This window comes from Emydura macquarii, unplaced genomic scaffold (assembly GCF_026122565.2).
Source record: "Emydura macquarii macquarii isolate MOO-44397 ecotype Brisbane River unplaced genomic scaffold, CSIRO-AGI_Emac_v2 contig_67, whole genome shotgun sequence".
NCBI classification, from domain to species: domain Eukaryota; kingdom Metazoa; phylum Chordata; order Testudines; family Chelidae; genus Emydura; species Emydura macquarii.
In genome coordinates, this window is record NW_027130204.1 from 5,604,688 (window position 1) to 5,628,793 (window position 24,106).

The window sequence follows — 24,106 nt, forward strand, 5'->3', positions numbered from 1 at the left end:
CAAGTTCAGCCATGTCCAGATCTGGCGCTTTGATTTCAGGCCCGTATCTATTCAATATCTGTCTGTCCGGTTGGAGCCATGTTGTCTTTGACAATAAGGACACAATATTCACTACCAATGCACGGGCAACAGAAGAACAAGTCCGGACGTTTTAAGAGCTTTCAGAGAATAAGCAGTCTACCCGGAAAGAACAACACTGAACCACTGCTAGAAAAAGCATTAAATCTGGAATTAACCATTAGCGAGCATGGCACTGGGATGAAGAACCTAGTAACTAGACTAGAAGAGGCTCCAAAAACCTTTCTGTGGGCTCTACATGATAGATCCTCCCTGAGCATGGATACACACTCGCCTCAAAACAAAGTGATCCTCATTTCTTTTTGGAATTTACCAATGCAGACCCTGGGCCCGCTAGAAAGGCTCTACATCTGTGGGATGGCGAGCTTTGTCAGCAAGTGAAGCCATGGTGCAGCACCCTACGGTCGCTGCTGGCTAAGGCACAAGTTGTTTTCTTCCTTTGTAGTTTGGTTTCAAGGGGGAGGGAGGGGACGGACTGTTTTTGGCATCTCTACTAGACACCTGCTGTGACGTCTTTTGGGGCCAGGCTGCCTTTTGGATGCTGTGAAAGACACTTGGAGCAGGCGCACAGGTAGTTTCAGAGGGGGGTGCTCTATGTACAGAACTGAGGCAGTAACAGTGGTAGCAACTGAGTGTTCACACTGGCTTGAAGAACCTGTCGTCACTGCAGTGTAACCAAAAGCCCTCCAAAGCGGCAAGACTGAAATAAAGGGTGGAGCAGCGCTTGAGAATTCAGCATAAGCTGATAGAGGGAAGAATGGCAGCAACCCAAAGTCCCCTAGCATGATGCAACAGCTGAAATATTGGACAAAGAAGCTGTTTATAACCCATTGAGTAACCTGGTGAAGCCACATTCCTCTACCCTTTTGGACATAAATGGCCACCAGCTGCACCCAGTGAGGCTCTGGAATTGCTTTGGAAACAGCTGTGATGTTCAGGCATGGATCAGGGTTCAAATGGTTCCAACTTTCAAAGGATTTTGTGTTTGGCCCGTCATAGAGGCTGGGGCAAGGGATAAAGTTTGGAGCTGGATTGGCAGTACTCTAAAGATCAGGGTTTTTAGTGTAGGTTCATCGCTGATCTGAAATAATTAAAGCACTTGTATAAATGTGACTAGCTGAGGGAGCTAACTCAGGGAAAAAACTCACCTTTTTCAAACTGAGTTATGGCCGGTTCTCAGTGAAGCTCTTCTGTGCCCCACATGTTGTGACTAGGAGGTTAGGTTGCACTGGCTATTCCTGCTCTGGCAATGATTGAATGTCCGCTTTTGGGCAGGGAACAGGTAAAGCAGTAAACTTGATGGAAGGCTTGTGACATCACTGTTTCTGCAATATCCGAAGACAGGGCTTGTTTTTTTTTCTCCTTTGGTTCGGCATTTGGTTGAAATCTCGCACCATGATGCATCACTGTGGAATTTTGGCAGTGTTACATTGCACGCTGTGGCCATCAGCACAGCATTGCCCTTGGGGGTGGGTATCTTTTTATTTTTGTGTGATGATTTCTCCATGTGGCACTTGCTGTACGATATTCGTCTTCAAGGAATCCCAAAATGTGCAGCCCCAGAGTGACCACTGGGCAAGGTTTATTTAAGGGCGTGCTTTACTTATACATACTACAGCTGCCGCTTTGTCCTTCCCCAGAGCCTCGCAGCAGAGGATTCCTAAGCTCTTTGCAAATGGCAATGAATTCCCACATACCTTTGTGAAGTAGATCAATCTCTAATGAACTGACCATTGTGTGTGCACACACATCACAGCCCTCTGTGGGTGGCAGCAGACTTGCTCCCCTATGTGTCAGAGATCTCCATTACTAACAGCTGTTTTCCTTTAGCTCAGGTGGTCGTGGCCTGTGCTTTGGAGCAACAGGCTCAGAGTTCTCACCTTGCTGTTGCTCGGAAGTTCCCTGGGGCCAGGCTATTCAGCACAGTGACCGCTAGGAAGTCCTGTGTGGTCAGTCCTCTCTTACAGTGCCATCACCTTCACTTTGCAGAGAGGGAAACTGAGGCACATGGGCCCAACTCCTGAAAGGTATTTAGGCACCTAGCTCCCATTGATTTTAGTGGGAGTCAGACACTTAAAAAGGATCTGGGCCAAAGATGGTTTAATGACTTGCTAAAGGTCACCCAGTGAGTCACTGCCAAGGTTAGAACACAAAAATGGCCCTGTTTCAGAAAAGTACTTAAGCACATGCCTAACCTGAAATATGCATTCAAGTCACAGTGACTTCAGTTTAAGGGTTTTGCCGAGCAAGGGCCTAGAACGATCATTATGTGGCGATACAGCATGTTCCAAACCCACCCCATGCAGGATTTAATAATCTGATCTAACGTAGGGAAACCACTGTGTGAAACGTTCATGTGCTGCTTGCTCATAATGTGGATCATAAGACCATAAAAACGGCCAGGCTGGGGCAGACCAATGGTCCAATCTTCCAACAGTGGCTGGTGCTAGATGCCTCAGAAGGAATGAACAGAACAAAGCAATCATCAGGTGATCCATCCCATCGCCCATTCCCAGCTTCTGGCAAACAGAGACTAGGGACACTTTAGAGCATAGTTTTGCTCTGCCCATCCCGGCTAATATCCTCCGTGAACCTACCTAGTGCTTTTTTGAACCGTGTTATACTCTTGGCCTTGTTGGGTTCTTGGACAAGAGCCCAAGGCTTCTGTAGCTAGAAAAGCAGAGGACACCTCTACTCTGGCATGGAAAGTCTCAACACAACAGTGGGTGAGCTGGGATGCTTGGAATGAAGAGACCACCTGGACTTAATGGGCCTTAGCTCCATCAGAGCTCTGCTCCCCACAATGGAGGGTAGGGAATCAAAGACTGCCTACGGCCATCTTTGTGCTCCGATGTCTGGGCCTGCTGGGGACTGTCAGCTCACAGGGTAACGTAGAACAGCCTCAGGAGCATTATGAAATATGAAATAACTGCAGGGGTGGTGTAATTGCTAGCTCTGAGCTACACAGCAATGACAGGCGGAGTCCTGGAGGGAGGGCGCAGTGCTGCGTAGATAGGATTCCATGGGCTCTACAGAAAGAGAATTTCTGAGTGGAGATGACCATAAGGTGCAAGATGTTAGCAGGCCTGTGTCCTGTCCCGCACCTTGGGGGGTCATTCATTTTCAGTCATGCAAAGTGAGCACAAAGTGGTTGTCAATGGCAACTGATCGGCATTCTCCAGTCTGGGGATGGGAGGGCGTGAGCAAGGTATAAATGACTACGCAAAGTGCAAGGCCATGGAGAACCAGGCCTGAGATGTCTTAGTGGCTCCCTCCAGATCAGGACGAGGATTGTGAATGCAGAGGGAGAACAGGGAGGCAACACCAATGTTAGAACTAGCGCAGGGCCGTCCAACTATCAAAATATAAAGTGGTTCAATGTTGCAGTGGGAAATAATTTGGAAAAACCCTGGGCCAAATCCTCAACTGGTATAAATGGGCATAGCTCCATTCCAGCGATAGACCTGGCTCAACAATTGTATCTTAGACAGCTTGCTCTGGACCATAGCAGAGCCCCTTCTTGACATAAAGCCAATTTCTCTTAGCAGTTAAATTAGAGTGACATCAAGAAAATTACTTTGAATTTACATTAGTGTAACTGAGAGCAGAATTTCGCCCTTTGTGACTTTTACATTTACCTCTGAAGCCTACTCCATGTTCATAAGAACGTGAGAACAGCCAGACTGGATCAGACCAATGGCTCATCTAGCCCAGTATCCTGTATTCTGTTTCAGAGGCCAGTGCCAGATGCATCAGAGGGAATGAACAGGACAGGGCAATTATGAGTGACCCATCCCCTGTCCTCCAGTCCCAGCTTCTGGTAGTCAGAGGCTTAGGGACACCAGAGCATGGGGTTGTGTCCCTCACCATCTTGGCTAATAGCCATTAATGGACCTATATTCCATGAACTTACCTAATTCCTTTTAACCCAGTTCTACTTGTGGCCTTCACAACATCCCCTGGCAATGAGTTCCGCAGCTTGACTGTGCACCCTGCTGCCTATTAATTTCATCAGGTGGCCTCTGTTTCTTGTGTTATGTCTGGCTAAGTAATTGTGATCCTGACATAGTAAAGTGCAACATCCTCATTGGGGGAAACATACCCACAAGGTGGTGTTGTGAGCAATATGTCAAGCAGAGGGCTTTTAAATCAGCCCAGTATTGCTAAGCCCCAAATTTAAAAATCATGAATCAACTCCCCCCCCCCCACTCCAAATCATGAGATTTAAAAAAGAAAAAAATAAATCATGCTGTTTGGTCTGTCTTCTGAATTTTTTTAAAACTCTCCTTCCTTGCCAGCAGCATCTGTGACACTTCATGTTGCCAGTTCGCGCAGATTTATAATGAGTAAGGTGATTCCGCCTCTCCGGAGGAGGAGCACTTACTAGAGAATCCACTGAGATCGGGGCACCATGGTTCTAGGGAGTGCCGCACACATGATAAGAAATGGTTTCTATCCTTCAGGGAATGTCAACACTACAAGTGGGAGTGAGTTTCCCAGCCTGGTTGGACAGATTTGCAGGAGCGGGGCTGGCAGTTTGGAGCAGAGGCTAAGACTAGCTACTCAAGCTCTGGTCCACTTTACCTCGGGTCCAAGTTCCAGTGGCCAGCCAGAGCTTCTGTCACTGCTGCAATGTCCACATAGCTATTTTTAACACACTAGCTCAAGCTCCACTAGCACGGGTCTGTCTACCCAGGCTGGGAGGTTTGCTTCTGGCTGCAGTGTAGACGTACCATAAGTGCTTACACACTAGTGCAAAGCATGGGGGTGAGTTTGTAATATGGGAGCTGCAGCTGGGATTTACTAAACTAATCTCATATATTGGGCCACCGACCATCCATCAGATGGGAATGGCTTTTAATCCCTGCTCTAAACAGGTGATCTACAGGTGAACGCTTCCTAGCTCATTAATAACGGGTGTCTCTTTCCAAGCAAGTGCTAAGCTTACACCTTGGGGACTGAGGCTGCTTTCTGGAAAGAAAGGTTCCTTAAATCCAGGTCTGGCCATTCTGGTGCTGCCACAGGCTGGGTGCACCATTCTCTGCACAGGCAGATAAAAATCTCACACTCTGCCCTTAGAGCTTCTCTGCACTTGGAAGTTAAGATGGATTAAGGTGTCACATGCATGCTAAGTCTGCCACACTCTGTTCATAAAGGGACAGCTCCCATTCGTCATCTGCAAATAATAAAACTGCAACAATAAAGCAAACGGTTAGCACAGTATCCACACCTGCTTCTAAATTTAACATAAAACCATTCCAGCAATTGCTCTAGGGACTCTACGCCAACTTTTACTCCTACGTTCTACACATCCTCATGTAGATCATCAGCAGGGTGGGACCCCTAACCCTTCTCAGTCACAGAACAGACCTCATCTGCTTTAACTATAGCAGTGACTATAGCAGTGTTATTCTCTGTGTGGATAAGCCCCTACAGGGAGCTACAACACATACATTGCCAGTGGATTACACAAGTATTTGTGAGACATCAGTAAAACACTGGACATCAGGACTTTGGTGTCTATTCCTGGCTCTGCGAGCAGAGTGTGGTCTAGTGCTTACAGGCGGGCAAACCAAAAGTATTGATGCCCCTGCCTGGGTCATCTGCAAGGACTGAATCCAGGACTTCTGGATGTAAAAGGAGAAGCCACTGCTACAGAAGCTAAAGAGCCAGCTGTCTGAGCATGCATGTCATCGCAGAATGCTAACCCTCTGTGGGCTAGCAGGTAACACAGAGCCACACCATAGAAGCATGAATTTAAATTATACATGCACCTAATTTGGCATGCTTCTTCTGAAAGACAGCAAAGTGGATGACAGTTAGATCTGCTGTATTACAGACATAGTTTCTAGTCCCGGCTCTTCCTGAAGTGACCTTGTGCAAGTCCTCAGTTATTTTAGCTGCGAATCTGCTGAATAAGTTACCCTCAAAGTATAAAATGTGGGCTAATAATACAGGCACAGAAATATTAACAGCAGCCAAAAGAGAAGCTAGCACTGGAAATCGTGGCTGGAGATTAGTGCATGCTCTGTAGTGCTCAGGACACTGTGGCGGGAAGTGCTGTGCCCTGGTTTTGTTTCCCAAAATGCATGGGAAGCCTGCAGCTTTTCACATCATCACAAGACTGCCACCCACAGTGGTCAAAGAAGTCACATTACTCAAGAGAAATTGAGGAGAGCTGGCAATGCTGCGTTATAAGGAAGTTTGCATGTGACATGAAAGATAAGCGTAACTCTCAGTGGGGGTATGCTGTTATGTCCCCTGCTGCACCTGATCCAAAGAGGAGATGGGTCTATTACAGTCTCCAGCTATTGAGCCAGGCTGCTTAGCTCAACTGGAGGGGGCGCAGCTCTCAGGTTCAATTCCGACAGTCTATTTAGCGCTCTCAGCATGTCCCTCAACAAAGGAAATCCTAGCAGGTGGACTGCTTTGTTCAGAAGGAGGGAAAGATTTGCTAGCAACACAATGGACATTAGAAGGAATGGCTTTTTTGCTACTCCTGTGTACGTCATCCCATAACATGCACCCTGGCCGTTGCCTTTGAAGCGAATAAGAGCCTTTGAAGTGAAAAAAGGATCAAGAATGCAGGGGCAAAACCAGTGCGGGGAACATGGCAAGGTACAGGCCAGGAAGCAGAGAGCAGAACATCAGAGAGCCACATGCCAGAGGTCTTGTGCCCTCCCCGGTAACTGACACAAGATGACGCCTACGCAAGTGGATGATCTTTAAGCATTAGAGACTGAAGTACAGGATATTCCTTGCCATTACATAACTGACTGGAGGGGAAGTTAGGCAAAGGCCTGTAACCTAGCCAGTCACTATCTCTGTAAAGCACTTATGTGCCCCACCCCCTTTACCATGATATCTGAATACCTCTCAGTGTTCAATGTGTCTGCCCTCCTAGCATTCCCGTTTGGCAGGCCAGTGCTTTTACCCCCATTATACAGCTGGGAAACTGAGGCACAGAAAGTTAGGTGACTTGCCCAGGGTCACAGAGAGAGTGTGCGGCAGAGCAGGGAACTGATTCCAGGTATTCTGAGTCCCAGGGAATTATCTGAACTGTTAGGCCATCCTTCTTGTCTCAGAGATAAGGCAAAACCCACCCATTCACTTCCATGGGTGCAGAAGGCCCTGAACACAGTGCAACTGAAGTGATTTTGCTGAAGAGATGCTGGCTCGCTGTACGGAGGCTGTGAAGAAGGAATCCTGGGTGGCTGCCTGGAGCGTGGTACTCTATGGTGAGTCTCTGCAGCAGCATGGGCTAATGGAGAGCAGCCGGGTTCCAGGTGATCCCTCCCTAGGATGAGGGTTGACAGAACAGGTCAGAGAAATCCTCGTAGCTCTGCAGGGACCTGGATTCATAGATTCCAACGCCAGGAGAGACAACTGCAACCAGTTAGCAGAGTCGACCCTAGGGTAGGGTGGATTGGGCGACTGCTTCAGACCCCGTGCTTTGCTCCAGACTGGGTGGCTGCTGCCAGGGTCCTGGCTTTGCGCCAGGACCTGACAGGAGCCAGGCAGTGGCAACGGGGCCAGGCCCTCAGGTGCTGGCCTGTGCCGCACAGCGGCAGCCGCCCCTCAGAGCCTCCTGTGCCCTCTGCACGTTGTGGATGGCTGGCCCAGCACCGCAGGCTGGGGCGGGAGAGGCAGGTGCCGCGTGGCAGGTAAGTGTGTGGGAGGAGCAGCAGAGGAGGTATGTGGCTCCAGGGCAGCTGGGGGGCAGCGCTGTCTTGTGGGAGCCGGGTACCCCTCCTGTCCTGCGCAGGATGTGGCATGCAAGGCCTGCAGGTCCCCAAATGCAGGCTTGGCCTCTGGGTGCTGGAGACCCAGGGTATGCCACTGGAGCTGGGCGGGGAACCCACACAGTGTGGTTTGTCCTGGGCCTCACACCCCCTTAGGGACGGCCCTGCCAGCTAGTCTGACTTCCTGCATAGCACAGGCCAGAGAAGTTCTCCCACAAGGATTCCTAAAGCAGATCTTTAAGAAAAATCATTCAATCTTGATTTACAAATTGTCAGTGATGGAGAATCCATCACGACCCTTTGATAAGGTGAGGATGCCCCTCAGTTCTATCCCTTCCTAGTACTTCTGTCCCGCCCTGAAACAGCACATTCATGCCCCACCCCTGAGATTGTGGAAGAGCTTCCCCAGAGACAGATGTGTGGGTTCAAACCCCTTTTCCAGTGACAAAATGTTGGGCGAAGACGCAGGTTTTTCATCTTCCCTGTCTTCCCCATTTCAGTAAAAGGAAAAGGATGAAATTTCCCAGAGAAAGAGTGGTGGAAAGCAAAAGAGCCTAGAGCAGAGTGCTAACAGGGCGTGCAATAGGTCAAAAGACACAAAACATGCAGCAGAAGGACTTGGAGCTACACACGAGTGGAAAACCAGTTCCCACAGAGAGGGAGGGAGGGAAAGAAAGAGGGCCTGGAAAGCAAAGGTAGATAGTGGCCCAGAAGCAGAGACAGAGAAGGCCCTGAAAGGAGAGACCCAGACCAGTGGAGTGACAGCTCCAGTCATTGGGAGATGGCAATGCCATTGAATCAGTGAGAATAAGTGAGACCCAGAGGATGGGAACCCTGTGGCACTTCCCCCTGTCACTTACACAAGAGTGTCAGCAGCAAGCAGTTGACCTTGGTAGATTTATGCATCTAGGCTGGGGGATACAAGATTGACATCCACCTGAGTCTGCCCACGTAACCCCATCCACCACACCTCTGCCCTCTCCTCCTTCATGTCCAATGAAGTATCTAAACTCCAGTCCTCCATGGAAGGAAGTTCAGACCCACACATGCACAAACCCTGCCCGAGGAACTAACAAGATGCAGTGGCGTCAATGGGGGTAGGCTGGGGAGGGTGAACGTAGCCCCCGCCCGCCCCCTTTGAGGTTTTTGCTCTTGCTCAAAGCCCCATAGGCCATGGAGTTGGGGGGGCCATGGCCAGGTCCCATACTAAATTGGTATGGCTGCTGCCAGAGCAGGCCAGAGCGTCGCTCATGCTACGGTGGTCACGACACTACTGAAATTTGGCCCAGCTGCCCCTCTGGCCAGACCAAATGACCCAATGGTTTTGCAGCCTGGGTCATGGGGAGTCTGTTTCTGTATGTTGGATCACCAGGGTGTCTTCTGAGAACTTGATTCCTAGACACACCGGCTCATGACTGTGTGGTGAAAGAGAGAGAGGAGACTCCCTGGTCAAGAGAGACCCAGGATCCCTACGGAGGGAGGGGAGTGTGTGTGAGCAGGGTCCAGAAGAGGGGCTGTGCTGGTGGGAGTTGGGCACCAGAATTTGTTCCCCTCACCCAGAAATATCTGAATTGGTGTAATTGACCAGTCACGTGCTGCAATCACTTGGTTTTTGCTGGCTTCCCCTCTTTGTCCCTACTTGATTGTTGAAGTAGCGACCTTGTTGCACTTATTTTTCTTGGGGAGGAGAAAAATCATATTTGTGGACCCTCCAATAACGTTCTAAGTATGTTTAACTCCTACTGAAGTCCATGTGAGTTGAGGGCTCTCAGCATCTTGCAGGGCTGTGTCTAATATCTCCAAGGAAACATTTTGGACGAGTCTACAATGATTTGTGAAACATGCAGAACTTTCTAAAGATCCTGTGAGATCCAAAACATTGTGGGGTTTATCAAACCAAATTCCTCCATGAACAAAATGGATGTCAAGATTTGAAGCTTGTGTTTCAGGTTTTTACTGAAAACAGCATCACGTTTTTTTATTGACAACCCCTTCTCTGATCCTTCATTACGTAATGCGATTCAGAAGCTTCAGACAAAATGCATCCTGGGAAAACATACCCAATCTGCCAATAGAAAGTACGGAGTATCAGCCGGGTGAAAATGTCCCAGCAGCACAATCATAAGCAATTGAGCATCATTCTTAAACAGGCACCAGGCACAGCACTTCCAGGCTACATCCTACACACCAGGCCAGATTCTCACCTGACCTGCATATTCAATGGACTCAGTATAAGTCAGTGGAGAATTTGGCCATAAGCAGATAAAAACCAAGAAGCAATTTGTCCAGATTCAGCCCCTCTCTTGGGACAAAGACTGAGGACTTTATTCAGTTATTCCTCAAACACCCAGGAGATTGCCTGGATAAGGCCTGCCTAAAACTGAGGGCTGAATTCTTCTTGTATTCCAGATTCACACCTGTGTAATTTCATCAGCTCCACTGGAGTTATGTCAGAGTTACAACAAGGTACGTGGGAGCAGAATCTGACCCTGAGTAGGGGCCTTGGGATTTGAGTCATAATATCCAGTGTCTGAAATAAAGCAACCCAACTTTAGGCCTTTTAATGTTAGTCTGGATCTGACTCACTATTTCTTGTTCTCTGGTGATTTTGCATTTCCATGCACCCTGTGCTCAGCGCTAGTAACACCAATACAGGCATAACCATAGAACTTAAGGCCAAAAAGGACCATCACATCATCCAGTCTGACCTCCTGTATATCCCAGGCCACCACCTGCATGCTAACCCAACAACCGGAATTAGGCTGAGGGATGACAGCTCTCAAATTCTGAGAGCTGACGTGGCAAACGGCTCAGACCAGATAGGGATACGTGGCTGGGAGGCTCCATTTCCAAGGTTTCTTGCGCATAGAGCAGGAATACAGCTCTTTCATACTGACTCTCTGCTGTAGATTTCAAGTTCAGTAGATTAGTCCCTGTCACAAGTGTTTTGCTGACCAAGTTGTGTGTGTGGGGGGGATGGGAGCAGGAGGGCAGGAACTAAAGCTTCATACACATGCCAGTGCGTGTGATCCAAAATACAAAGCGTTCCATTTTATTTAGTAATCGCTTCCCTCTGATTACATTCTGCTCTTAAGAATTTGTCCCCGGCATCTGTTGTAATCATATGAAATGAGTACAGAACCAGTCTAGCGGAGGACAGGACCTGATGCCCCCATCTGCCTGCACAGCTGATTGATCATCCATGAAATAACCTTGAGAGGACAGCATGCAGGGCCTTCTCTCTCTCTCTCTCTCTTATTGTCTCTTTCTTGAGGGATCGGTAATCTTGGATTCCCTCCCTCTTAATGAGCAACCCCCCAGTGGCCTCCTTCTCAGTGATGCAGAAGTTCTTCCTGTTTCCTCTTTAGCTGGGTTTGGTGTGGGTTTCTTTCTGGGCCATGAGGGTTTACTGTTCTGGTTTGGGCATCTGATTTGATGATTTGTTCTCAAGGTTGTTGGGGCTACTCCCTAGTTCCTGTGTCCTCTCTTTCAGTGCAGCGCTCTGAGACCAGGACAGTGGATTCCTTTGATTAGAGATATTCCTTACAACAAAAAAGAGAATGACAAAACCAGTTTCTCATCCTGATTTTAAAGAGATGGGTTTATTGTGATCCATCCTGTATATTGCATAACTCGCTGTAGCCTAGGTAAGGCAAGTTCCCTCTCTGTGCACCCGTTGCCACAGCCAGTGTTTTGGTCACTGTAGAAGTTCCAGAATCCAGGGTCAGACATGGAATTTTGCAGGCCCCCAGTGAGGGATTGTTGTAGGCCATTCATTCTCTCATTTTCTCCTCCTTTCCTATTTCCCATGCATGGCAGGGGTGGGGAAGTGACTGGCAGATCCCCTCTCTCCTTGTTTCCCAGCTGCCTGGCTGAGAAGAGGGAGAAGGCCTTAAACCAGGTCATTCCCCAGAGATGTGTTTGTCTACCTCTGCTGACCACTGTGTGCCACTAACAGTGCACTGATCAGCGCAGATATGCAGCAGCAGACTCCACAGGGCGCAGAGTTGCCCTCCAATCAGGAGCCTTATGGGCACAGGTGTGGCTGGGCCCCAAAGGCCAGGTCTGCCTATTTGCACATCTCTACGTGCAAGTCGCAGGCACGTGCATGAACTCAGGCCATGGAGGTAAACAAAATCCCTTCTGAATCCAAACCTTTCGTGGAAACACACTGTCGGCCAAATCCTAAGACATTCTGCCTTGGCTCAAGCAAAAGGATTGACTTCAATGGCAGGTTTGCCTAAGTAACAGTTTCAGGATTGGGTCCATTCTCCATGAAAATCCCAAGCCTGCTCCAACAAAAGTCAAGAGCAAAACTCCCATTATTTGCAACAGGTGCAGGATGAGTTCTACATTTTCCCGTGGCATGACACAGCATGCACACACATGCTCCTTAGCATCACACTGGGTGGCATTTCTTCCTAGATCTGGGCATTGGAACACAATGTCTTGTACAGTGGAAAAACCAGGGCATGGCACACAGCTGAAATATACCATGGCCAGGGCAGGGGGGAACATCAAAATGAGCTAACTTGTATGCAGTCTAAAATAAAGCTGACACACAAGCAGAACTGACTGAAAAGTATGACACCTCATGTGTGATCCAACTAAAGTTGATGACAGAGGCAGTAGCTGTGAATTGGCAGATACTGCCATTTGCTGACTCCACACATTCATTTGGTGCATGGCCAGAGTTGATCTTGTTAAGCTTCTTTAGAGATTTGTCGAACGAATTAAAGGGCTATTTTCCCCCCCTGTGTGAGTGAAGAACATGAAATATAAAGTCTCCATGCACCGTTCTGATCCAACTCTCTATCCCATTGTTCCAAACTGCTCCAGAATTAATATTTGAGAGCACGCACCAGGCAAGGGAGAGGGGGGTAATGTAAAGGAAGCTCTGCTGGATATGTAGCTAGGTGAGAGAGTTGGAAATGAGTCCATATCACTGCTGGGCCGCTTCTGTTTGTGGCTAGATCACTTTGACTCCATTATTGGATAATTTAGATTAATCACTGCCAATTAATGCCTCTGCATGCATCACTATCAGCAAACCTAGGAGACAGGCAATAGGGAACTCAATTAAAGAAACACACCCTACGGCCATCCAAAGATGACCATGTGGGAGGATAGCAAGGGAATTCTGAGAGAAGGGGAAGCCACTATCCCAAGTCTCAGGGAAGAGGGTGCCCTCTGGTGAGCTCATGAATGGATTCAAATGGATTTTGCCAGGGAGCAAAGATCTGAATCACCCACGTCATATAAAGGCAGAACTTTTCCTCACCCCCCGCCCCCCCGAGACACACAAGCGGCACTCAGGAACCTGACAAGCAGCACATACTCACCATTGGATCATACTGTACACAAATCCTGATGCATGTGCACCAAATAACACAGCTCGTGCATGCCAACTCCCAGCATACAAACCACTCACGCCAAATGCAGCTGGCACAGCTTCACTGAAGTACGTGGAGTTACAACCACTTGCCCTAGGGCAAGATTTGTCTGCTACCAGTGCACAGCTCACAACCCGCACCACAAGATACATGCATCTGTTAAATATTTCACACACCCGGATCCTGAAACACACACCACCCCCCGCAACACACCAACACTTGAAACACACAACTCCCACAAACACCTCACACAATGACATATATAAAGGACATGTAAGATACACAAAACTTCACAGCATCTTGCATGCTACACTCCACTACATTATATGCAGAGAACAAAATCCTAAACAGAGTTAAAAAAACAGCAGCAAATTTGCCGGATCAAACAACTCTCACTATAACGATAAACCTGGTGAATGTGAACAAACAAAACTGCATTTCAGGCAAGTGGAATTTTCTTCGGTTCTGGATCACATTTCTTTTTGATCTTGGATGCATCTGTGTTTGCGCACACCCTTGCTCAGCTCTTGTAACACCAGCACAGACACAATCAGATCCTGAGAGCAGACAAGGCAAACAGCCCAGAGCAACAGGTAGGAATGAAGGGCTGGGGGAATCATTTTCCAAGGTTTTTGGCTCACACTGCAAGGATATAGCTATTTCTTATCCATTCCTTTTTGTGGCCTTCAAAGTCAATAGATAAAGCCCTGTTACAAATATTTTGCCAATCAAGTTGGGCGTCGGAGGCAAAATATGTGCACATAATTTGCAGATACTCAGATACAACAGCGACAAACATGGCGATAGATAGATTTAATTGTGTGTGATCCAAACACAACGGGATCGATTTTACCTATCAGTATTTTCTGTGGACTAATCCTTCAGGTCCTTACTCAGGGTTTTTGGTAAGATTCCCATTGACTCAGTCAGGACTGAGGAAAAAAAGTACATGGGCTTCAGGGTTTAATCCCATGATTATTACATCTTTTTCAGATCTTTTCACCCCTTCTCTATTTTACCCACACTTTCTTTCCAGCTTGTGTCTTGGTAATGGTGGGAAACTAGCACAGTGTCCCTCTGACCAATACCATTGCAAAATTAAACATCTCGATGGCAACTTCAACTTCCAGTAGCTCCATAGGCCCAGGGTTAGAACCCTCTTTCCTCCTCAGGTCTATCATAGGGTGCCTATTTACTGACCAATTAAATAAGCATAATCAGTCTGGATTCTCCAGCTCCGTTTTAATTATTTGTAGGTTTTTATTTTGCTGGTGAGCTGTGCAGCTGGGATAATAAAACACAGTTCCCTATGTTGGCAGACTGAGACGTTCCTGCAGCAACTGGACTCCAAAAGCTCATGTCATTTAAGAAATTTTCCAGTGATTAAAATTGGATACATGTCATAGTGAGTCATTTATATCAAGCCCCTAGCATGCCTATGTATCTGAACTATTTTGCGTTTCAAGCACTCATAGCAACCTCCTTGCTGTCTATATAATATTGATTTTTTCCAATTGTCAAAAAAATGGGATCCCCACCCCCCAAACCCTACATATATTCCCCCAAAATTTTAGAACTATCTTTTCTGCATGTAGTAACCAGTTGGGAAATAAAATTCATTTGTATTGCATAAAGTTGTTTACAGCACAATATGCAGCTGAAAAATACACTTAACACTTCATAACAGCTTAGTAACCTTCTTAAAGGCTCAAGGTAATTTTCATATAACATTATATTTTATTCCATAAATATTAGTAATGTTAAAAAAAAACCCAAACAACTTTCCATATGTAGACTCTAGGGACAATCCTGCATTCTCCAGAGTGGGAGGCGATGGACAAGACTAACCAGAGTCTTTTCACCTCTAATTACTATAGGAAAAAACATAAATGCTGCTGAATGTTTCTCGTCTGATCAGTTTCACAGTTGATACTCAAGTGCGCACGCATTAGACACACACACACACACACACACAGAGCATCAACCATTTCCTTATTTTAAAAAGTCCATGTAATTGTCCCCCTTACCTTCTGTGATCCAGTTTCCTGATCAGAGATAATACAGCACTTTGCTTTCTTCAGTTAAGCCAAAACCTCACTGTATAGTACAACAACCTGCTTACTACTAACACATCCCATTATTTAGATGCTCCAGCCTACCCTTTTTAACCTGACTCTCTCTTAATAGGAATAAGACTTGAAAGAAAAACAAAACAAACAGCAGAGGAGGCCGAGCTTTGAGCCCTTACAGACCTGCCCAGCCAGGTGAAATGAAGTGAGCAAGAAATTCAAAGTTACTAAAATGTACTTAAATAGATATCAGCAAGGGGAAACCAAATGGAGTTCATGCTGGGGAAGAGGCAAACATACGTATTAGAATAACCATGCGGTGTCAAGTAACAGACACACACACACTCATCAGCTATTTTTACATCGCCAGTGGTAATGCTTCAGAGATACTTGGCAGAAAATGTTATGTGTGGCCAGCCACTGCCAATGATTCAAACCTTAAAGCACTGCAGTTTTAGGTCTCCAAGTGGTGGGTGAAAATGTTCATTAAAGTTATCTTTAAAGACAACAGTTAAAAAAATGTGCTTCTGAGTAACACCTAATAGTCCCAATATGCCATTTCCAAAATAGTTCATTTCATCATCAGCCCCGGACAATGTATTCTGCATTCTTGGAGTGCGGACTGCGTTTTGCTGTCCTTCCAAATAAATCAGAGGAGCAGCCATCGTGAGAGGGATGCTGGCATATTGGGTTTCATGATGAGAATTGCAATAGGACGTTAAATTACAGGGGAAATACGTCGAGAAGTCAGCAAGCTAAGTTTTGATCTCAGAGCTATAAACAATAGAATGAATTCTGAGCAGTGCTCAGTGTGTGTGGCTGCTCGGTGCACAGACAGTAGCAAGAATAAGAGGCAGAACGTCCTTGATTTACACACCTGCACTCATTGAAGTCAACAGCAAAGCTCCCATGGACTTTGCTGGGAGCAGGACTGGACCCTGTGCTTGTTTGCAATATAAAAAGGAATTAACTACAGGTGACATTCACAAATCACTGCGATGTGAATAATAATTGTAATAATCTAGCACTCTCTGTCTGAGAATCTCAAAGCACTCAGCAGTCATTGATGAACTAAATCTTACAATGCATCATTACCCTCATTTAACCCATGGAGAAACTGAGGCACAGACTGGCTAAGGCTGACATTTTCAGAAGTGGCCTGTACTTGTGGATACCCAACTTGAAACAATTAAATGACTCACCCAGAATATCTTTAGCAGAGCCAGATCTGTGCTTTAACCACTAGACCATGTCTCCTCTGTACATTATGGGCCTAATCCAGGTCCCATTTAACTCTATGACATTTTTCCCTTGTGATGCCAAGATGTGGCCTGATATTGCTCACATTTCCAAGGACTAGTCACACCCCAGCCCAGATAGCACATACACCAGGAGAACTGGAGTGTTGAAACAACCTAAACATTGTGAGAATTCATGTTTGTTGCAGAATAAGGGGGAAAGGTGATCTTCCCCTCAGATCTGGGGTGAAAATGAAAGACAGAAAGGTGTCTTTTAAGCACCGTGGACACTGATGAAAGGGAAACTGTCTCACACTCTGAAAAGCTGTCTCACAGCTCTGAAAAGCTCTGCAATGTCTCTGCTAAAGATAGAACAGTCCCACTGTCTATGGAGAGAGTCCAGTACAGCCTAGTCTCTGCCAATTGCTGGTGGCCCTTCTGTACTAATAGGTGACTCAATCAGAGCTGAAAAGGTCCCTGTGGAAATCCACCACAGCTACATAAAAAAGCTACTATAGTTTATAAAAATATGTCAATGAAGATAATAGTTAGGGAGATATAATTTGGATCTTTCCCTGCCGTTTTGAGAATCTAGACACAACTGTCCTGTGCGAGTGCTTGGGAACCAGGAAATGAAACTGATTATAAACTGAAAGGGAAACTGATGAGGCTTTTTTTCACCAGGCAAAGTAAGTGAAATGCAAAAATTAAACAAACAGCCTCACTGTGAAAGTTAACGTAAAGAGGATTTACAATTCTGTTTGTGGTAATAAGCAAAGGGGCTACATAGTAGCAGAGGAGGAAAGCAATTTTTAAAGCCATCATACTGAGTTTTGTTTATTTTTTACCATAACTCTTTGCACACGCGAGTAGAGTAATGTAGGTTTGGCTCTCACATGGCAATAGTATGACGCATGATTTATTTATGTTTACACAGCCCACAGCGAGCTGGATGCTTTACAGAGCCAGGAGAAGACAAAAGGTCAGATGCGGGGCCTTTAGCAGAATTAGAGGGGCTGTAACAGCCCCTGGGGGAATATGCATCTGTGACCCTGTGCAGTTCCTCTTTGCAGCCACTAGCAATTGGCTGTTCTGGGGGTGGAGCAGGGATGGAACTCCAGCAATTATGGCTGGCAGAGCTGCCCAGATATGGCTGCCATAAATTAGAGCAGCCCCTATGGCTGCTCTAACATATGCCAGGGCCACATTAAGCCCTGGGGCAGCCTCCCTCCAGTCCTGAGTTATGAGTGGAATGGCACAAAATCAGGCCCTGCTCCAAAGGCACATTTACACACAGCGAACTTGTCTCTGGTAAGGAGCCCCAACCTCTCCTGAGCCAGGCTACCCCCACATGCAAAAGTCCGTGAGGATCAGGCCTTAATTTCATCAGTAGATAAGAGCCAGTGAGTGAGGGGAACAAAGAAACACAAGGATTCTGTGGCATCGGGAACTGGGAGCTGATGTGGCGAAAGAGAAATGTGATGGAAAGGAGTCACTGCAAAGGACTGGCTAAAGAAGGGAATGGAGCAGACGTTCCAGGAGACTTGGATGCCCTTTTGATTTGAAGGTGCCTTGAACAAAAAAAACCAAACAAAAGAGACAGCTCTGCTGCTTAAATCAGCTGCACAGTCATTCCATACAAGGTGTGCCTGGCAGGCAGGCTGAGCAGCAAGGATCCAGAGCTGGATGCAGCAGCGCCAATCCAGGCTCGGCTGAGCATACCCCACAAACTAAATCAATGGAATAAACCTGTCCCCTCCTTGGCCAAAATCCTCCCCGTCCTTGAACAAAACAAACTGGGGAACAAAGCAGATGTGAGTGGAGACGGAATGCAGCCTTTAGGCCGTGGGACAGCTACGGGTCTAGAGCCCGATTTCGGAAGCTGCTGGTCCAGCCTTTGGAGCAGTCTTCTGCCCCTGTTATGCAGGACTTTGGGCAACTGGACTCTCAGATCTTGTAGCCTCTCTCTTGGTGCACACCTCACTCAAGCTGTCATGCCTCATCACCCTATTTACAGAGGTGTGGAGTCCACACCCCTTGCTAGAAGCTGCCACCCGTCCACGCAGCCACACTGTGGGGCTTATGTAGGATCCTAGCCGTGTTGGGTTCCACAGTGGGTTTCATCTTAAATTACAGTAAACCATATTGCTACATGGCCTGATTCAGTGGCTCCTACTCGTTCAGCACCATCTAGACGCAACTTGTTCAAGCATGCAAATAAGAGATGATTCCTCCAGCTTCAAGCTTCGCAAACACCTCTTGGGATCTGAAACACAAGCTAGGCTCATTCTCTGCGTCATACCAGAAGGACTCTCAGCTAAGTTCTGTCAGCAGTCCTGGGAAGTTTGCATGACTCACAAGAAAGTCCAGTTCACTTCCTCCGCACAACCACATTGTCTCTGCAGGGCTGACAGCAGCCACGTCTTGCTTTGGTCAGCCCAGGGAATAAATCTCACTCAAATGCACACCTGGAGCAGGTTTGTGGAGTACGATGGGACCATTTTTGCATGGGTGTTTCACTGTATAAAACTGCACTGAAAGCAGGAGACACATTTTGCAGGAAGGAACCTTATTACATGAGCACAGAAGGAAAAAAAGGAAGGAGCACAGATGCACAGCAACCAGGCTCAGCACTGATCAAAGCTGATGCAGGTATGTTTACATGTTCTGCAGTCACACCTCCTGATTCTAGTGTAGACACACCCTAAGTCTGCATCTCTATTCAAAATCGAGGAAGTGGGTACATTCATGTGACAGATGAAGCTGATAAGAAATCAAGAACTGTGTTTGAGCACTTCAAATGAGCGAGGAGAGGTTAAGTACAAGACAGTGAGATTTACAAATGTTAAAACAAGTGTGCCAGAAATGTTATAAACATCACCTTGACCAGGCATTTTTATAAACCCTTCATTTCAGAAAAGAGGCAAGAGGAATGCAGAGTTCTTGGTATAACACCAGTGTTTCCTGTTTACAAATAACAAAGCAAGAGCAGAAGGGGAGAATATGGGCTCATTAAAATAGTTGGACTTCAGTTATGGGAAACATAAGACACTATTTTTAGGGAATCATATGAGAGATTGTTTTGAAAACGCAACATGCTAGAAGGCTAGCCGACTTGGCCGTGTCACATGGCTCCTCTCAGAATACTTCAGACTGTATTATTCCACAACAGACACAGTGAATCAGCCAGGGCACTTTGTTTTCCAGCCTCCCATTGCTACCACACTGAACATTTCATGCAGTACTTTGAATTTTACATAACATGCTGGATCAGGTGGCATTAAAGATTCCATGGCATCTTTGCTGAGCCTGATAGCTCTGTCATGTGCACCAGATTCCAGTTTGTTTTAGAGAGGGATCTTATGCCATATTCCCAGAGCCAAACACCCGCAAAGTTCAGAAAAGCTCAGCACTTTTATTGTTATTATTTATTTATTGGAACTACAAGCCCCAACCAAGATTGGGATTCCACTGTGCTAGGCACTGAACACACACATTGTCCCCCAGCACAATGTTACCAGACAAAGGAAGTATTTTTATTGCTGTTTTTTACTGCTGCAGAATTGACGCACAGAGTGACATGCACATCTGTCTTCTGAGTTACAATTCAGCCCCTAAACCACAGCTAAATTTTCCCGATTTAAATTCTCCCTTCATCAGATGCAGTGTTCTTCACACCCTGTCCCAAACTGTTGTGTAGTTTTACTGTACAGCTGCTGAGTTCCACTCCAGGGGTGGCTGCATTTCAGTCCCTAGCAGATACAACACATACTTTAGGGCACTAGGGGGCTGTAGGACTCAGGAGGGAAATTATAAGACATTAGAGCTGTTAAGTGATTAGCGGCTTGCTTGAATCTAGCAGACTTTTTCAGCCTGTGATTTGCCATGTGACCTTACTTTGGGTTGTGAAGTGGTAACTGCTGAGTAGGGCTGACCAGAGAACAATTCCATTTGTGGCAGCCAACTTGTGAAGTTTCTGAATTGGTTTCTGTCCTGCGTTAGAACAAAACCTTTGGAACATTTTTGTGAAAGTGTAATTGTGTGGAAATATCTGTTTTCAGATTGACACCTGAAGGCTCTTTTTTTTTATGTAGGCATCTGACTCAAAGCAGTGACTCATCCCAGAATCAGGCAGAGCAGAGACCTGGGTCTCCACCATCCCAGGCTAATGCTCCCTCAAAACCTTCCCGACAAAAGCTTCATTGAAATGGGTACGTCTCCCTGAAAAGTTTCAGCTCTGATGAAAGAACACATTTCAGTGACATTTCGTTTTGTCAGGATGTTGTGATCTACTCCGCTGCTGTTCCATCTCCTTGGTCACGAAACAAAAAATGCAGTGAAATCCCACAGCTCAGCTAGAACCCAGGGTATTTAGGGGAAGCAAAGAGCCATTCTGGTCATCCTTGTTTCTGCTCCACCTTCCCTGCAGCACCTCCCACTGTCAAGCTATCCTGCAGTGGCTCAAGAGTGCGAGTACCAGCCTTAGGGCAGACTATTAAGAAGCAGGCCACAAACCCCAATTTGGCGATGAGTTCTAAACTTAGATTTCACCAACAAATGATCGAGTGTAAACTCCTCAGGCACAACAACAGCCTTAACATGCAGTTACAGACAGTCCCCTTGGGTACTGTGATCTGTCTTGCCACCCAGGGGAGCGTACCTTTGTGACAGATGGCCCCTTGCACCAAGGATCACAGCAATATTCAAGTTACTCCCCATCCTAAAGGACCAGCCACTTGCCCCAGGTCAATTGCACTTTAGATCTCACACCAAAGACAAGGCTGGTAGCCAATCCTATTATAAACAATCTAAAGATTGATTAACTAGGAAAGAAATGAGAGTTATTTACAAGGTTAAAGCAGGTAAACATAGATACACAAATGAGTTCCAATCTTAAGTTTCAAAAAGTAATATAAGCTTCTATAATAATCAAGCTCTGTATGTCTGTTAGGGCTATGTGCTGGGGATCTTTTGCTTATGCCTAGAAATCTTTGCTCCTCACAGTTCAAGCAGCATAAAGATACAGTTCTCTCTTGTTAGGGGTTTTTAATCCCTTCCTCCCTTGTGCTTTGAGCTCCAAACTCAGCTGATGGGAGGAATCCACTTGCATGTCTCCTCTTCATGGTGGTGGGGGAGAACAATCAACAAAGATTGATGATAACAGAATTAGTGTTCTGTTAATCTGTAAATCAATTGAGGCATGGGGATCTTGACATGAGTTGGCACCTGGTCTGCTAATGTCACACCCACATACCATGTTCTGCTACCAAGCCAACTGCCACATCAAGATGACACCCTCTTAGCAGAGTGGAATGCAAAATGTAAATACTGTGCGTCAATAGCGAAAAATGAAGATTTTTGCATTTTTTCCGTTTGAATAATCTAAGGTGTTAGAATATTTGCATTTCTAAAATGACATGGGGAGAACACTAAATAATCTGAATTTAGCATCCAGACAACCAGGAAGCAGTGCCAAAAGAAATGGAATGTAGAATTCCACCTTTTTAAATTTCATTGTATTGTCCAGCATTTAGCTGAATGCCATGAATGCAAGATTAACAAGCACACAGATGGCAGGGCATAGAGATTATCAGCAACTAGTGAGAGCAATTGAGTCAAACACAAAAAGTCACAGAACATCTAAAAACCTGGTCTGAAGATAGCAAATACGCTTCCCTGAAGAAGGATATTAAATAATGAATCTTGGGAGGAAAGAATGGGATGCGTAAAAGACAGGAAATAGAAATGTACATTACTACACAAGAAGGAAACCCTGATCCCAGGCTAATGTGCAACTGGGTTTGTAAAGACAGACCAAGTGCTGATTGTAAATTCCTGTGGACAATCTGGTTTGGAATCTAGACCAGGACTTTGGAGCAGACAGAAAAGAGATTGTCCACATTTTTTCTGGAGCTAGACTTGAGAGGTGAATTGGTACAGTGTGGATACTCATGCAGCGGAGGCATTACCAATGAAGCTCATCATTTATCTACCTGATTATTAAGTCTCAGTGCCTTGAATTAAAGAGCCCCCCAATCAGGAACTACTCTGGTGAGTAAAGTTACTCATGGAGCTAAGCAGGGAAAACAGTGACATTGACTATACACAACAGTTTAGGATGGTCAAAGTAAAAACGTTGAAAAAACCCCCAAATCCTAAAGCATTGTTTTCCTCTAATCTCTTGCAGTCCAGGGCAGTGCGATTTCACCCAAGGCGATTTAAATTATTCATTTAAATCACTTGACTTTGAAAAAAAAAAAGGTTTAAAAGTTGGGGCTCTGCAAAACTAATGTGAAAATGTGTGTTATTGCAACTTTTGATTACAATTTATAATTTATTTCATTATAATGCTAGGTTTTGTTTTTTCAATGCCGCCACTGGTTGGGTCTTTTATTTGAATTTTACAAAATAGCTATGAGCAAAGGACAAAATATTGCAAATTAAGGCCCTGAATGTTTAGAGGATCAAGGCCTTAATTTGCAACATTTTGTTCTTTGCCCATAGCTGTTTTGTAAAATTCAAATAAACATGGGATTAAATAAATATGGGATTCATAGTTGTGAGGAAGTGTTTGCAGAATCAGACCTGGAAGCAGGTACATATTTTTACTCACATGAATAGTATAATTGACTTCAGTGTGACTATGCATGTGCTTAAAATTAAGCATGTGCTTATGTGTTTGCAAGATCTGGGGCTAAAACTGTATTTGTATTAAAAAATTGTAGTGGCATAAAACATTTCTCACTTCAAAATAAAATTGCAGCCATGTTAATAATGGAGCATGATTTATACTTTCAATATATTAACAAAGTTACTGTGAACATTTTATGCACATAGTTCAACATTTTCAAAAATAAAAGCCTAAAGTTAGCCTCCTAAACCCATATTAATGCGCCTAAGGCTTTGAACGAGATAGGCCCTCAACATTTAAGTTGGCACAGATGAATCAACGGGCCTATGGGTCAATTAGCATGGCTCTGAAAAGAGCCTTTCTTGGAAAAGTTGCTATTTTGATCGGGAGGTTGATGAATGACCTTCGGTCTCTAAAGTGGTGACATTAGTTCATACACATAAACTAAAGTGGACTTAATAGGGAAGACCATGTGAAGGTTGCCACCATTGCTTCCCATCACAATACTGGCTTTACTTTATTTCCCCGCCAACTACTGTGCTCCTTATTTGGGGAAGAAATGGACCTCATTGATATCCAGCTAAATGTGGCTTTGACACTTGTAATTGGCACCCCGAAATCCACTTTGTTGCCTTAGCTTCCAGTCCTTACAAGCATTCTTCCTCCAGCTCTCTGGTGGGAGATGGCTACGTTGAGTTCAAGAAAGTTCTCACTAACCAAAAGCTCCCGCTCCATGATACACACCTCACACTCGCCTTAAATCCCACTGATCATTCTGGGAGGCTGGAGAAGCTCTTTTGTCATTCAGCTTCGACCCTGAAGAAACTGGGCAGATGCAATGGGCAAGCTCTGACGTAAATAACAAGCTCCTCATAGATGATCCCACCATCAGACCCCCAGGTTTCTTGTTCCACTGAAGGAAGTAAACGACCGTGGAAGACATGTGAATCTGATG

At 45.8% G+C, this 24,106-nt stretch overlaps 1 protein-coding gene across 2 annotated transcripts in view; it reads right to left on the bottom strand.

Annotated features, from left to right (window-relative positions):
• CUNH10orf71 (chromosome unknown C10orf71 homolog) overlaps positions 1-15,455 on the bottom strand; it is a 53,407-nt gene extending 37,952 nt beyond the window's left edge. For both annotated transcript variants that reach the window (XR_010918154.1, XM_067538878.1), the window contains exon 1: positions 15,241-15,455. The gene's annotated coding sequence lies outside the window, so the exon portion shown is untranslated. The remainder of the gene's footprint in view (positions 1-15,240) is intronic.
• Positions 15,456-24,106: the final 8,651 nt, after the last annotated feature.